Source organism: Protopterus annectens, chromosome 12.part0 (assembly GCF_019279795.1).
Source record: "Protopterus annectens isolate FY-2018-M chromosome 12.part0, PAN1.0, whole genome shotgun sequence".
Taxonomy (NCBI): Eukaryota; Metazoa; Chordata; order Ceratodontiformes; family Protopteridae; genus Protopterus; species Protopterus annectens.
This window is the reverse complement of record NC_056746.1, coordinates 1,200,535,251-1,200,552,244: the sequence shown is the minus strand read 5'-3', so window position 1 is coordinate 1,200,552,244 and position 16,994 is coordinate 1,200,535,251.

The window sequence follows — 16,994 nt, the reverse complement described above, 5'->3', positions numbered from 1 at the left end:
TGCCTGATTGTGCGCTCACAAAAGGCAATCTTTCAGTTGATAAGTTGCTGCTTGTGTATCTACATTCTCAAACAGGACCTATTCATGTCCACAGACTGTCATAATGACCTGTGCATGTGCCATTTTATTTCATACACAAAGATTAATCTGATAATTTGTCAGTAAACACATTGTTTTAAGATAAAAGGTACAGGCTGGCTTCCTATCTCATACAGATGTAATGACACATCGGCACCATTCACCATTATACTGCAGCTACTCATGTATAACAACCATATCTGACACAAGTGCAGGTCTGTTTGTTTGTATAGACTATAGCTTGTGGATACTGATGGATTACAAGACTGTCCACAGGGTCGCATTTATGAAGCATCATTTCTGAATTCTGAGTGACACTGTATTGTATTATTTGATGGTCTCTTGGTTTTCCATGTTGACTTCAAAGACATCAGCTGTCTCAGCCTGTATACTTCTAATGTGATTATGTCAAGACATTGCATTTAGGATGTAGGTACACATTTGTTCCTAATGAAATGATGTGATGTGTTCAATACTTAAGTGACTTTTGGGTTGACATCTTACACACGTATATATCTCAACACATCACAGAAGTCTGTAATTCAATGTGACCTATTTTTTTTTCATATGCCCATTGTATTTAGGTTATGTGGTAGGGCAGTTAAACTGTGCATGTGAATATAGGTGAGACATTTGTTGCTATAGCATAGATGGAGTAGTGATGGAGCTGTAATGATGACTGCAAAAGAACATGAGCAGCCCCATAAGTCCAGGTTTAAAATGCATGTCTGGATGTATAACTCATCAATAGATGTATATTGCCAAGTGTGTGTGTGGACACATGCTGTTAATATGTTGGTGTAAGTACACATGTAGCACATGATGGTTGTCATGCATGCTTATTACAAATATATGTGAGAGGCTGGTGAACATTTCTTACATATGCATATGTTCTGTTGCATTGAAGTAGAAGATCTATGTATAGCAGTAATGCATCTCACAATGCTGAAGAGGATATGTGAATATGTGTACTACATTTATGCATCTGCATATGTACAGGTATGGTCACCATTGGCAGTGTACCTTGTCTACAGTATTCCATTAGTAATTAGTAATCTATACCCATCCCAATGTGTGCATATGTGGATAATTGGTTGTATATCAAAATGCTATCATGGTATGCATAATTTTCCTTATGGACAAGTACTCAACTTGTTACTGTAGTTATTAGATGTGATGCTGTCTGCAGGTATAAATCATAAGAGCACAGCAATCTTCTTTGATAACTTACTTGTATCCTTTTTTGATTCATTTATGTGTTTGAACCTATGACATTTAGTACTACTGTGCTTGACAAAATGCTGTCCTCCTAAAAGTTAAGTCAAACAAAGTGCCTTGCATATCTTAAGCACAGTTAGAACAATGTGGGGGCAGTTTCTCAAAATGCTCACTTTGTGGAAATGTACAATGAAGATTTTTAATGTCATTATAGAGTTAAATCTTAAAAGATGATATCACAGTTACTGTGTGAAATAATAGAGGAATTCAGAAAGGTTCACACAACAGTTAAATAACAAAGGATGCAAAAACTCCAGAAGAATTATGAGCTTTGCAAGGAATTTCTTCTATAGGTATTTTATACCCAAAGTAAACTTCAGAAGATTTTTAAAAGAAAGGAAATTGGAAACATGCTTTTTAGGAATTTAAAGAGTAAGAAGGTTTTAAAAATTTCCTACAGAATACTTTGACAGAAATATTGGGGGAACAAATTAAAGTAACTAAGGAAATGATTCCTTTGAGTTGTAATATAAGATCTGAATTGGCAAACATAGTAAGGCCTTACTAAGCTTAATGTTGTTGCAGTGAAATGAACAGTTACTAAAAAATGGAAATACATGCAGAATAATGCTCAGAAAAAAGCAAATTTGCAAAGATAGCAATTTAGCAAATTATGTAATGGTGTAATAGATGAAAATCATTAAAAAGAAAAATGTTTACTGCCCAAAGATATTAGAAACTGTCATTAAAACTTTTATTTTCCTTTCTATGAATATATGTGAAATCATGTTGAAACTTAAAATGTGATGTTTCTGTAAAGATGTTTAAAAAAGATGTTAAGCATGATGTAGCCTAATGCTGCTTAGCAAAATAGTAGGACTTTCTGGGGAAAGGGATGAGTAATAAATTAGATCAAACATATTGCTGGTAGCAGATATGATGGTCATGTGACCAATGTGACAACAATAATAAAGTGAGATGTATGAAGAAATGTGAACACACACACACACACACACACACACACACACACACACACACACACACACACACACACACACACACACACACAAAATGAAGTACCTTACTGATGAAACACAAGCACACAAAACACACACACACACACACACACACACACACACACACACACACACACACACACACACAATGAAGTACCTTACTGATGAAACACAAGCACACAAAACACACACACACACACAATGAAGTACCTTACTGAAGAAACACAGGTACTATGAGCAGGCCACAGTGGGTTAGCACAGCACAATGCCACCTCAGTTCATCCTATAAAAGGGGAGAAAAGGGTGAGATAGAAAAACAGAAGTTAGGTAAGAGTAAGACTGAGGCATGGCTGCTTACCCAGTGTTGTGTGCCAATTCATGAACTAGTGCTGCATCCCATTGTTCATAGTGAAGAGAAAAAACAATGAAACATGCTCTGATAGACTGTTCATAGCATGCATCCTCCCATGTACTTTTCCTGCCTACCAGCTCTTCATTTGAAGAGAAAAAAAGAAACACTCCAAAAGACTGCTCATGACAGTCTGAGGCATGCCTTTTTCCAGACATGACCCTCCACTAGCTATTCCTTGGAACTGCAAAAAAAGCAAATGCTGCAATACACTGAAGCACATGGCCCATCTCAATCACTCCCTGTCCCTACAAGCAATAGCATAAAAAGTTATTTTCTGTACCAGCACTTCTGAAATGTTGGTACAGAAAGAATGTAGGAACAGCACTCAGATTGCACCCTCTAACAGGATGTGCCTGGATCACATATCCCTTTTACTCCACCCTTGCTAAGCTACTGGCGTAAGCAGAGGGGCTCACAAGGGTTACCTAATGGAAAGACAGATGAGGTGAAGAAAGTCAAACTTTTGTTTGGAACAGGCAGGTGCCCACTTTACTGTTTTAAGAAAGAGGGTGGATGGGGATGTTAACAAGGGATTTGTGTAGGAAGAAAAGACAGAATAAGCAAGGTAGCAGGGGAAGACACACAAATTGAAAATGCAGACATAGAGAACAGTAGCATACATACAAAAGGTAGAACAACAGCATAGGGGTGCAAACACACAGTGGGAGGACTACTTGAGATAAGGAGGTCATAAATATGAGCAGGGTTGGAGGGAGTAACAGAGTGGGTGGACCAGAATGTGGGTTGGATTACAGGAAGCTTCACTGATCAACCTAGAGGGTAGTCCAGAAAGACATCTTGATCATTGGTTAGGGCATGCAATTCATGGGACTCATTCAGTTGCACCACAAAGTATCTGTTAGTCTAGCAGGAAGCATACCTTGGCCATTGCACTTGATGTTGTCTAAACAAGGGAAACCCTCCGGGCCACTCTCAGAAGAGAAGCCTCTGCTCACCCCCCCATTACTTGTGGTCTCTGAGTACTCCAGTTCACCTTTAGTAGGGTGACCTTCATTCACTTGCTGAGATGAACATCTGGCACCTGCTACTGACCCAACTCAGGGCATATAGGCTGGACAAGAGCCAGCTGGCTACTACTATTCTACATCCTGTACTAAAACAGAATTTGTAGAATGAGGAGACAAAAGAGAATTTCAAGTGAACACAACAGACATGGACATAGTATATATGTACCATCACATAAACCACATGTCATGCCTGCTTAGAAAGACTTCCCTGTCAAAGGCTATCTTATCAGCTGCTGTACAAAAAATGAGGTTTATTCAGTAGAATGTGAGTCTGCCAACAGCTGACAAAGAAACCAGCAGCCAAGAGGCAGCACTTCCATTTATTTATCACTCGAATGTACAATATTGGCTCACTCTTCCTAAACTCTGCCTCCCAGTGATGGAACGGATCAGGGTGATACCTGGTTGCCATAATGATACCCACACTGCTCACCATAGGGGTAATGCCACTGACATCACTGTCCTCTCTGGCAACCCAGTGTCAGGCATTAATCTTAAAATGGGGCCATTATAATGGATCAAAACCTGCTCCTGATAATCCCTGTGTAGCAGACACACAAAGAGATTACTTTTATGGCTGCACTAGGCAGAAGCCCCACTTAATTTATTTATTTATTTTATTTATTTATTTAAATTTGTTGACCGGGAGTGTCCGACTGGACGTGGGTCCAGTTTCAGCGGAGGCCCGGGGAGAAAAGCTCCACAGTAAAATAAACAGACAGTAGTTACATTGGATTACATAGTGATTAACAATTTAACACAGAAATTACTTACAACATATTTACAGATGAAGAACATAGTACATCAATAGACAACTAGAATCTTTATCTGTGAAGTACATACAGGCATTAACAAATGTAACAATGAGAAGTTCCTGCTGTATAATAAGTACTAGGCTTATGAGCATCTGAGCTTGCTATCATCAAGGTAGTTAGTGGAGGTGAAAGAAAGGTAGTAGTTGGATGGGGTGGATGATATTAGAGTGGGAGTTGCAAGGGCATAGCCAGCATGTTTTAGGTGCGCTTTTAACAAAGTTTTGAAGTTGGTGCATGATGGCACGGAGGTAATTGTGGGTGGGAGTGAGTTCCATAATTTGGCTATGGCGCAAGAGAATAGTGCTTCACCAGCAGAGTTATTGGCTTTAGTGATCTGCAAGTGATTTTTGTTGCTGGATCTTAGTGGTCTGGTGGTGCGATAGGGTTGGAGTAGATTCTGGAGGGATGGGACATTTAGTGGATGGTTTACTAGTTTGTGGGTGAGTGAGAGTTGATACCACTGAAGGAGGTAAGGGAGTTCAAGCCAGCCCAGTTCAGCAAGTGAGAGACAGTGGTGACTACGGTAGGATGCCCTGTGGTTAATTTTTGCGATTTTGTTGTAGCAGGTCTCTAGCTTGTTTAGATCACATTGCCTTAGGTTGGTATATACTGGAGAGGCATAAAGTAGGGTGGAGATAAGGTGGGAATTTGCTATTGAAATCTTTGCTGCTTTGGTGAGAAATTGTTTATTTCTGTATAATGCTCCTAGTTTTTGTGGACTTTTTATGGTCATGGATATGTGAATGTCAAATTTTAGTTTATTGTCTATTTCCACTCCTAGCAATTTGGTGTGTTTAGTTGGGTATATAGTGGTGTTGTCTTTTGCTGTGATGTTAAAGTGAGAGTTGTTTTGAGTATGTTTGGTGGGTTGGAAGATGAGTAGTTTAGTTTTGTTTGGGTTGAGTATTAATTGGGCATTGGATAACCATGTTTCAACAGAGGAAAAGGCTTCCTGTGTGACTTTTGCAGTTTCGGTAGGGACTGGGCTGAGCAGATGATGGTAGAGTCATCTGCGTATTGGATGAGTGTGCCATGTTTGGTGGCAGAGGCTAGATTATTGGTGTAAACAGAGAAAGTAGGGGTCCAAGGATGGATCCTTGGGGAACCCCTATGGAGACAGGTAGTTGGGAAGATATGTCATTCTGCCATACAACGGATTGTTGGCGGTCAGACAGGTAACTCTGAAACCAGTTGGTGACTGATTGTGAGAAGGATAGGTTATTGAGGACAGAGATAAGTTGTTTGTGTGGGACCATGTCAAATGCTATAGATAGGTCTAGGAAAGTAGCAGAGGAGAGATAGCCATTGTTTTTATGCTGAAGGATAGTGTTTGTAAAGGAGAGTAAGGCAGTGGTGGTGCTATGGTTTGGTCGGAAACCATGCTGAGTACTGGAAAGGAGGTTGTTAGTAAGGAGGTAGTGTGAGACCTGAGAGTGTATGCATCTCTCCAGTATTTTGGAGAGTGGAGAGAGAATAGCTATGGGGCGTTAATTGGTTAGTTCTGCAGAGGGTCCGCCTTTGTGGAGAGGAATTATATGTGAGACTTTCCACAATGTGGGAACATAACTTTCTGACAGAGATCAGTTAATCAAGATGGATACTGGGTAGGCCAGAGCATCAGCTGCGATTTGTAGGTATTCACTTGGGAGGTTGTCTGCTGCTAATTTGGTGGGTTTAAGTTTAGTTAAGAGTTTTTTTATGTTGGAGGTAGGTACAGGAGAAAAACAGAAGGCAGTGGGGAGATTACTAGTTGAAGGTGTGGGTTGGAGGGGAGGGGGGTTGTGTTGTTTAGCTAGTGATAGTATGGTTTGGGTGAAGTGTGTGTTGAATGAGGTAGCAATATTTTCTGAGGAGTGAAGGATGTTAGGAGGAGGGGTACTGACTTTACCTGGGTGGAGGATGGAGTTTATGGAGGACCAGAATTGTTTGGGGCTGTGTTGTGAGAAGTCTAGGGCAGACTGGTAGTATTGGAATTTGTCCCATTTTATTAGCTTTTTGACTCTATTGCATAGTTCTAGGAATTTCTGTCTAGCTGCAGGGGTTTTGGTTTTGCGCCAGTGCTCCCAGGCTTTATCCCTGTTTTTCATTTCTGACTTAGTGGTTTTCTGTAGCCATGGGGAGGGTTGTGCTTTGGTTCTGGAAAATCTTATGGGGCATGGTAATTAAGGATGTTCAGGAAGGTAGTATTAAAAGATTCAACTGCGTCATCTAGACTGAGGTACTTTAGGGCATGCCAGTTACATTCTTTGATGGATGAGATGAATGTGAGTGGGTTAAAGTTTATTTTTACGATTTGACGATAGACGACAGGTTTAGCTTGGTACAGGTATTTTTTGAGTAGGAATGTTGGGGAGTGATCACTGAGGCTATCTGATAAGCAGCCTGTTATATATGACTGGGGGTTCTTACTGACTAGTATCCAATCCAGGGTAGAGTGCTTGCTGGAGTTTTTATTTATCCTTGTTGGTGACTGGACTAGTTGGGTGAAGGCATGAAGGTGTACATGATGGGTTGGATTGTTGCCAGAACAGGATTGCCAGTCAATATTGAAATCACCTAAGATGATAGTTTCTTGGGGGAGATGGTGGGTAGACCAGCTGACTTAAATGAGTTTGTATTTTAATTAACATATATATATTCTCTGCACTGGGACAAAAAGAGCATTAATGCATCCGATACCAAAAAATAGAGTATAAATTGAATGTTTTTATGGACTCTGATTCAAGGAATATTAAATAACTTTCCTGTGTGACATGTCCTGCATATTATGAGGGCAAGACTAATAGAAAATAAAAGAGCATTTTAGTGATCATCTCTGTTATATACAGAGATGCATGAATAATAATGCAGTGTATAAACACATACATGATTCTGATGCAACACATTATTTTATCTTTGTATTTTTACAAGTAGTGCATGGATGCATAAGGGGTAGTGAAATAAGAAATTAAACTGTGAATTACTGATATAAACAAATAAATAGTTTGTATGTAGATGAACATTCAGCTCTAAGTGCAGTAGTAAGTAGTATAATTAATAAACCAGTATAAAAAGACACATTCAAAGGAAATTTGACCAGTAGTATTAATCAAATTAGGTCATGAGACTATTTTGTTATTAATGTATTAACTCTGTTTCTTTTTGTATTCAATTTGATAAATCACTTTGCAAAAACCTGTTGCTGAATTTTAGTGAATAGATTATTATCAATGATTGTCTGAGTTGCTTTTGCTATTTTTAATCCCAGTAAAAGACATATGGACTGAAGCAACAGTCTTAATGAAAAAGCAACTAAAAGATTAGAGATATTCGTCAGTAACAAAGGGGTCTGTCCAAAAGAAAACATTTCTTCAGGAATGTAGAATTCATTTCTGATAATTACTGATTCCTTTTAAAGAGAATTGGACATATCATGGCATATAAAAGACTCATCACCGAGGCAAGTTATCACTAGCTATAATGTATTGTAGAAAAGTAGCCAGTAATGAATTAACACAGAAGATTATAATCAGGTCTCTGATCGTAACTAGCTTTATATGTGGGTGAGATAAGGATGCCAAGAAATTCACCTCAAGACCGATGGTCAGGTGCTGAATGTGGGCATCCATGCAAAGAACATATAATAAAAGGTTATGATTAGTGACCACAGCATAATTCTTCTTAGCATATGGAGCTTTTTCTGCTCCATGTACTGTCGGCAATTGAAGGAAGGAAAAGTGTTTACCATCATTTAAAACTGGTAAAGTACATAACATTGTCAAACACACAGCATCAAACCTCACAGCTTGTTTGCTTAAGAACTGTGGACAAATACAAAAATAATAGATTACAAAGGATCAGAATCATGGACAGGTTTTAAATTTGCTCTAATTCACTGGTAATGATGTACTTCATGGAAAGGACTTCTCAAATTATCTTATATTGTTTAATGCACCTGTACACAAAATGATTCTAGTATCACAAATACTTCTTCTGTGGAGTAATTTAGCAATAGCTAGAAAATTCATTACAAAAAAATGAGAAAACAAAGACTACTATCACTACTATCTCATTCAATAATGAATTGATCTGTTTAGCAAAATCAGTATATAATAATGAAACACTATAAGAATGAGAACAAAAATGTAACACATAAATTATTACCTTGGGAAAAATTACAAAGCTTATTAGACAAGTATTCATTGTCACCTCACAGCAAGACGTTGTCCCGTTCGATTCTCAGCTAGAGCGTCTTCTGTGTGGAGGCATACATGAATGGGCGTGCCTTCGTTGAAGGTTGTGTGTCAGGGCTGGTAACTTGGCACGTAAAAATCCACTACCAAAGATTAGCGGACGGGAGTTCCGCTGTGGCGACCCCTAACCGGGATAAGCCAAAAGACACAACAACATTAGACAAGTATTAATTATATTACAAATGTTTTGAATTTTATGTATGTATGTAGTTTCATGAGATTGTTAATTAATAATTGTGTAAATTATTATTTTTTTTTAAATCATATTAAAATGTCTTTGAAGAAAAAAGAACTTCGTAATAGCTGTAAATGATAAATTTCATGGACAGGTGTCTCACAATATATAACATCAAAGTATGTCGAAATGTGTGAAATGTTCATCTACTAGTAACAGGTAATTATTATACGACAGTTGAAACCTCCTCTCACAGTGTGAGCATGTTCCCAAAATCATGCCCAGACTATGCATGTTTGAAACAAATTTGACCCTTGGATTATAACATGAGGAAGGTACAGAGAGAAAAAGGGCTTGCCTAATGGTTACATGAAAGGCCATACAATTTGTCTTACTTGGATGGTGTCAATTTGGTACCCTTCACACAAATGAGGATGCCATATAAACAGCTTTCAAAAGAATTTCATTGCCATACAGTCCCTGGAAAAGGATAGGTAACTGTGAGTGTCATCAGCATAGTAATTATACTGCAGACCCTGATCCTGAATGAGATATCTGAGTGGGAGCACACACATGATGAAAAGTAGTGGGCTCAAAACTGCTCCTTTTGTGACTATGCAATTCAGAGATGTAATTTAATTTCTTTTTTCTATTTTACGATTTGTTAACTGGGTATTTACAGTTGTCCAAGGACCCTTTTCAGACATGTCCTGAACCATTTCGGCAAAGAAGACAAGTACAGAGTTTTTAAATGTGCAAAACAGCAGAAGGTGCTCTGCTGTTATCAACAAAAAGCATGTGAGCAAAGTAACAGAAAATAAGTGCAATATACAAATTGAAGAAATTCAAAAAATGAATACAAAATAACAAAATACAGATTTAATGTACAATTAAAATGATGATTCATTATACATACTACTACAGGAGATTATCATGAGCACTATATGTATAACCAAGTTATACACTGCCGACTGCTGTTTAATAAGGCAACGTCTTCATCCAAATTTAGTGAAACATTTGCAAGTAGTGGCTTTCTGAAGGTGCTCTTTTAGCAGTTTTATGAATGGTTCAAAGGTCAGGTACTTCCTAAGTTATTGATCTTGGAGGATTTTAAGAAGCCTAGACCTGCATTCCTATAATAATTATTCTTGGCAACATGACTCTCTAAAGTCAGGCAGAAGTACATGCTGGGTACTTCCATATTTCCTGTACCCATGAGGGCCATTGGTGCTAAACCAGGGGTAAATTTGTGGTTTGACTAGAGTAAGATAAGTGCTCTGCTTTATGTGAAGCAGAAGCCAGTTCCACAAAGTGGTATTCTTTGCGATACATAGCTCTTCCTCCAGCATGTTCTGGTAATCTTAAAAAAGAAGTCAAGGTCCCTTGAGCAGGTGTTTTCGGTACCAGTGGACTTCTAAATGTACAATAGACCTGACAGAACAGCATAGGTACTGGAAGCTGTTAAAGATTGGGGGGAGCGATGGGTGACAAGGGCACTTAGTGAACTAAAAAGGGTAATTTGTTTTATAACTATTTGCTACCACAACACAGGCTCACTTGGACGACATTTTAAGCTTAGCCAATTACCTTTTGGTTTTTGAATTAACATTTTCTGATTGGTCTTAGCTATCCCCATGGCTGATAATTGTATATTAGCCCTAGTGAGAACAACTGTGATCATACCATAGATAATTTGAGGGGGCCATGTAAGGGATGCAGCATTTAGGATCTGCCTCTATCCATTAGTGGCATGAGGGGAAATCCTGGAGTACATTTTCTATTACCCATCCTTAGATCCAAGTTGCATTTGAATATGGATGGATGAGCTTTGCTTTATTTTTATGGATAGTCTGTTCCAGAACAGTGGTAGCCTCTGTGATATATATCCATCTCTCCACAACATTCAGTTTAGCTACCTGGACTGGGTATTTCTGATGCCATTTGACTTGCTGATGTTCAGTAGGTCCATCTGTATTATGTCAGAGGATGCTTTTTATGCCAGACGTGTCATCTCTAAGCACTCTGTAGGATACTGGGTATAGTAATAAATCTTTGAAGTGGTCCATGCAAGACCTATTGTTTAGGACTTGTATCTTTTTAATAAGGTATCTCTGAAGGTATTCCAATTGTTGCATGGGGCTGGACAGATACATGCCAAAGTGGGCATTATACAAAATGATTGACATAATGAGAGCTTTGTAAAAGGGGACAACAACATCTCTTGATCTAGTCACAATCAATTTGTTTATAAGCTGTGAAATATAGAAAGGCTTTCTTATGACTCTGGGCACATGTTGGTCAAAAGTTAGGTCACTGTACACACAAGTTCCCAAATGCCAAACAAATGGATCAGTTCTCAGAGGGCATTGTCATGATTTTTACACCAGTTATTATTTGGGACAAACCTTCCTGCATGATGGTTAAGTCATTTCGGATTCAATAACTTCTGCTAGCTTGCAGTCATCTCAAACTTAGCCAGTCAAAGCTCTTTGGTATTTTCTTTTACTTTTGAGATGTATATGCCAAACAGAAAAAGTCTCAGTACCGAACCCTGGGGGACTCCATTGGTGACTGGTCTCTTCCCCTGTTTTGATCTCCTGCATCCTGTGAGCCAAGTTGGCAATGCAGCTGGTGATGTAAGTGTTTGCTCCTACATTATTCATCTTTTGTACTACACCTGAGTAGGGGATTGTGTCAAAAGGCTTGGCCAGGTCAAGGTAATGTGGTGTGAACTATTTTACCTTCATCCATTGCTTTGGTAAGAAGAGTAAAGCTTAAACTTTGCCCATGATTTTGAGCCTTTCACACTTTCCTCTGGGCTGTTTTCAAACACATTTTTAGGGCCATGCATACATGTATGAATTCCTTGATTCACCTTCCTTATTGTATTAAATTATATTCCTTGTATAACACAGCACACTTGTTAGACTTAAGTTAAAGCACATTTTAAATTTATTGTTTAAACATTTTTCCAGTAGGCAATGAAACAAAATTGCATGAACCAATCATGACAAAACTGCCCTATTCAGAACATTTCCATCAAATGTCTACTTCCACACACAACTGCATTTTAAATTTATTGTTTGAACATTTTTCCAGTAGGCAATGAAGCAAAATGCATGCATCAATAATGACAAAACTGCCTTATTCAGAACATTTCCATGATAACAGTCTACTTCTACACCCAATATATAAATACAGAATCACAGTAGTGTAAGCTATAGGTATGTTGCACAGCTTCTTGAACTTATTTTCAATTGGGGGGGGGGGGCAAAAACCATGGACACATTTTAAACATTGCTTGTATAATTTTGGAAAGTTGCTTGCATAAAATGTTGTGTTAGCACCATGCACTTTACTGCCAAGACTTGAACCCAGAACCCTCTGCACTACAGTCAGAGCAACATACCACTAAGCTAAACCAGCAGTTTCTTGAAAGACAGGAAGACAAACTTAAATGGCTATCATATCATTTAGTGAATTCAGTTCTCACTTCTCACCATAGCTCTCAACCTCTTACCACAGAAATACAGAACAAAGCCAATAATGGGGAAATACTGCCCCAAAATAGGAACACATTTCAAGCACTGATTTTATAACCTTAGAAAATTGCTAGAATAAAAGGTTTTGTTTTACCACTCCTGAGAACCAGAGGAACAGAAAAAAATGTGAGATATAAATTCACAAGTGATGGTGGCTAGGGACTTTAGGCTCTTTTTACTTGTACCCAAGGTACAGGGTTTGAGCCTGAGTACCTCTATCCACCAGATGTATTCCATTGGGGGCATTTATACAGAGACACACACACCTTACTCACTCTGAAAATAGTATGTCTCTCTCCCAAAACTAAATTGTTCAGCAGACTCACGGCATTTTTCCCAGACAGCAGGCAGCTTCCAAAATGAAATCCTCCAGCAGCAAATAAAGCCATCCATTCCCGCTCACAAAAGCTTTTAAAACCAGTTGGAAACCTGGAAATATGTGCGCCGTGAGCTCAACTCCAAAAGGCTGGTAGCCCTGATGAGCTGACGTCATCGCACATGTGATGATGTCAGCTAAAGCGCAAAAAATGACAATTCAAAAATAAAGAAGTAATTCGGGACAGTTGGGAGGTGATATGCAAAAGTGGGGGGCTCCCCTCACTATATGGTTCCAGCACCCATGCAGAACAGGGTCTACTGAGGCTCTATTCACAAGGTAGAGTTTGCCTCTCACTAGACTGTATGATACTGAGAAGACAGACAAGGCTTTTTTTATATGGTCTATGTAGTTTTTTATGATTTAGGTCCTTGATTTTGTTAGTGAGAAACTCTGGTAATTCCAACTGTGACACGTGTTTGTACAAGTGCATACCATAATGGTCATTATACTCAATGATCGGCTTAAAGACTGTCAGGTATAGAGAAACAACTATGTCCCTGGATCTGGTTATCATGCCCTTTGATATAAGCTACGTGATGGAAAAGAACTTCCTTATACCAGTGGATACATGGTGATTAAAGTACAGTTCATTTTCAATACAAGTCCCCAGGTCTCCAACTATAGCATCAGTTTTAAGGAGGGTGTTCTCCATGTGGAGGTTACAAAGGGAGTCCAGCTTGCTGAAGGACACAGTTATACATTTCTTGACATTTAGTTTCAGTACATGGTTTTGGCACCAGAGGAATATGCATCATAGTCAATAATCTAAAATTCGACCTACATGTTAACCAAACTATCAAAATCATCAATAAAAAACTAGGGTCACTTTACAGAATAAAAGCCTTCCTAACCCCTCCAGCTAAAATTGCCATAGCTCGCTCTCATCTTCTTTCAACCCTTCTGTATGCATCCCCTCTACTCTCGAATTTAAACAAGACTGTCCTTAACAAACTCTCAATTTGCTACAACCACATTGCCAGGTTTGCCACTGGGCTGCCTTTTAGGACACATCATTGCATCAATCTAAATCAGCTTGGGTGGCTTGAACTACCCAGCCTAATCCAGTATAACCAACTGATTATGGGCTATAAAATCCTCTATGATCCGGACAATACTCCTGCACTTAAAAGTATTATCACCCCCTAAAACAGTCCTAGACTGCTTCGATCCTCTAACAAACTACTAATTCAGACTAGCAAAATTAATAACACAGCCGGTGACTCTCTCTTTGCAAACTCTGTAAGTAGATCCTGGAACTCTCTTCCAGCTGATATTACCTTACTTTCCACCTTAGGTCAATTTAAAACTAGACTCAAACAACATTTGTCACTTAACTGGCTATGTCAATGTATCAAGCCTGGTTAACTCTCTCTAGAATGTGTAAAAATCTGTTAACCAGTTTACTGTGTAATTTAATTTAATCCTGACTTACGCTCGGGATTCACTCTAACCTGTGGAACTTGTTTAACTTGCTTACTTATGTAATCTCTGTAAATAGTCTGTTTGTAATATGTAATGCTGGTGTTATGTAATGCTGTATCTGCTTACCCTTGGAGCTTTTCTCCCCGGGCCTCCGCTGAAAATGGACATGCATCCAGTCAGACTATCCCGGTCAACAAATGTAAAATAAAATAAATAAATAAATAAATAATATAGTGCTTACCACTAGAGAGTTTGTAATTACAGAAAGTTGGACAGTTCAGATATCTGTAGAGTATCACAGATCATTATTGTACCACAGAGTATGCATTATGGGCATGCCTGGATACACATAAATCTGTTATCTGTCACAATGACATAGTCTGATCAATAAGACCACGTGTAAAGTATGGAACAGCGTGCCATGTAAAGCAATGCACAGCAGCAAGTTATTGTGGTTCACACATGCCATTGCTGTCATGGATTTAAAACTGTAACCATACACTCACATAATACTCCAAAACAGTACCGACTGCAGTATTACCCTTTATTGCATACTACTGTGACAGGCTTTGTCAGACTGGTAAAATGTACTTATATAGGTAGGAAACTGGGAAAATAGGATTCACAGTTGTGGTTAACATGTTATCCAATTACCCATGAGAACTTGTTGCTTACTTGTAGCAATGTTTCTATGATTACAGAATAGAAAACCTGCTCTACACAATGAATTGACAGCAGTGGCATATGCAGGTAGTATAACATATGTTCAACATGCATTATGTGTACCCTCCTCACACGTATGTATCTGTGTGTGCATGCATATTTATAAATATTTGTGTGTGTGCATGTGTGTGTGTCATGAGCATGTGTATATGTGTGTGTGTGTGTGTGTGTGTGTGTGTGTGTGTGTGTGTGTGTGTGTGTGTGTGTGTGTGTGTGTGTGTGTGTGTGTGTGTGTGTGTGTGTGTATTACCTGCAGAAGTGCATTGCCTATAATTCTACATATTTATTTTTATATTTCACATGAATATTACACATGAATTCTTTTCTAGTGCCCTTTTAATTACTCACAAAACATTACATTGCTGCCTTAATCACACAGAAAATACTGAGTAGTAAAGTGTAAGACTTTTAATATCTGTAAATTAGTATAGCATTTAGTTTGTTTTGATATCTCTGCATTGGTTTACTATCCATATGTTGAACATCAAACCAATTTTCGTTCAACATATCGAAAGTAAACCGCGAAAATTAAAATAATGAACAGGACACAATGTCAAATCAGCTGATTGAATTCAGCAGATTCTACATTGTTTCCAAACACATCACGTGATGTCAGTATAGGAGCTAATGTAAACAAAACTCCTATAGCTGACATCACGGTTTTGCAGGGGGGCAAGCCCCCCCGCATCCCGCACAACCCACCCACTAACTATATATTCCAACTCCGAGATCACACTACAGTGAGGAAAGGGATGAATTTCCCAAAATGCACTGTACCACGAACTCTGTACATTTCTTTGAATTTATATTAGTGAGTGCACAGTGCATTCACTAATACAAACATTTGAACATTGAGATGTTTAAGCAGATGAACATTCGAACATCTGTGTTTTGGATTTTCATCTGCGAACATCTCAACCTCGTTATTTTGATAGTAAACCCTCTGCATGTTCACATGTATGTTATTTAAAGTTGTTTTGTTTTGTGGTTGATGTCACAGCTGAAAATGGTCCTTAGGCCAGATTATCTAATTGGTGAATAAATAAATAAAATAAAAAATGAAACACAAGGGCATCTTTTAAATATGCCAGAATAAAGTTATAGAGCACAGACAAAGGTTTTTAAATGCACAGACAATCATTTGTTACAATTTTGCTTTCGATTATCATCTGTTCCTCTTGCTGTTGTCACTTCTGTGATGCATTAGTTTTACAATAATGGCAACAGAGTTAATGATCAAAATTTGGCCGTAGGTACAAATCACATAAGTATGAACAAATATATTACTATGATATAAAGTATTGAGGAAACTTGAGGGTATAAACATCATTTGCCATACATTGGTCATATGTAATTTCATTAGATGTGGTTGTTCATACATTGCAAGATTAGATGGATAATTAATAAAAAAAACAAGAGTTTTAATTCTGGAGGTCTGTATAGATTTGGTAGTGGGTCCTGTTCTGTTGTAATATAAACTTATTAAACAAGATTTAGCCATATAATGTATACTATAATAATTTGTAAATATGACAACATCTGCAGTTATGAACAACATGGTGGATGTTGGTCTACTGCAGATGTTAAGGCCAGTGTATTATTGGGCATGCTGAATATTATGCAGACCTTTAAGTGCATGCATATGAGATAAGATAATCATGCATTTCATTGCAATACTTGAGAAACTGAGCATCAAGCAGACATGCATGGAGCCTGGAACTTGCAATGGGAATACAAAACCTTAGTAAGCAGTCTGGTGAATATCTAGCTGCACATATGCCTTTCCTATATTATCAGCGATTGTCAGTGGGAGAGGAAATAGTTTCACTTCCATGGACTTTTCATTTATTATAATTGGGATGTATGTCACTTTCCATTCTAAGGTTAAGTTCGAATGCTGATGCATCCTTGTGTATTATCAGAGAATGTAATCATGTAATCAGCTGTACACTAC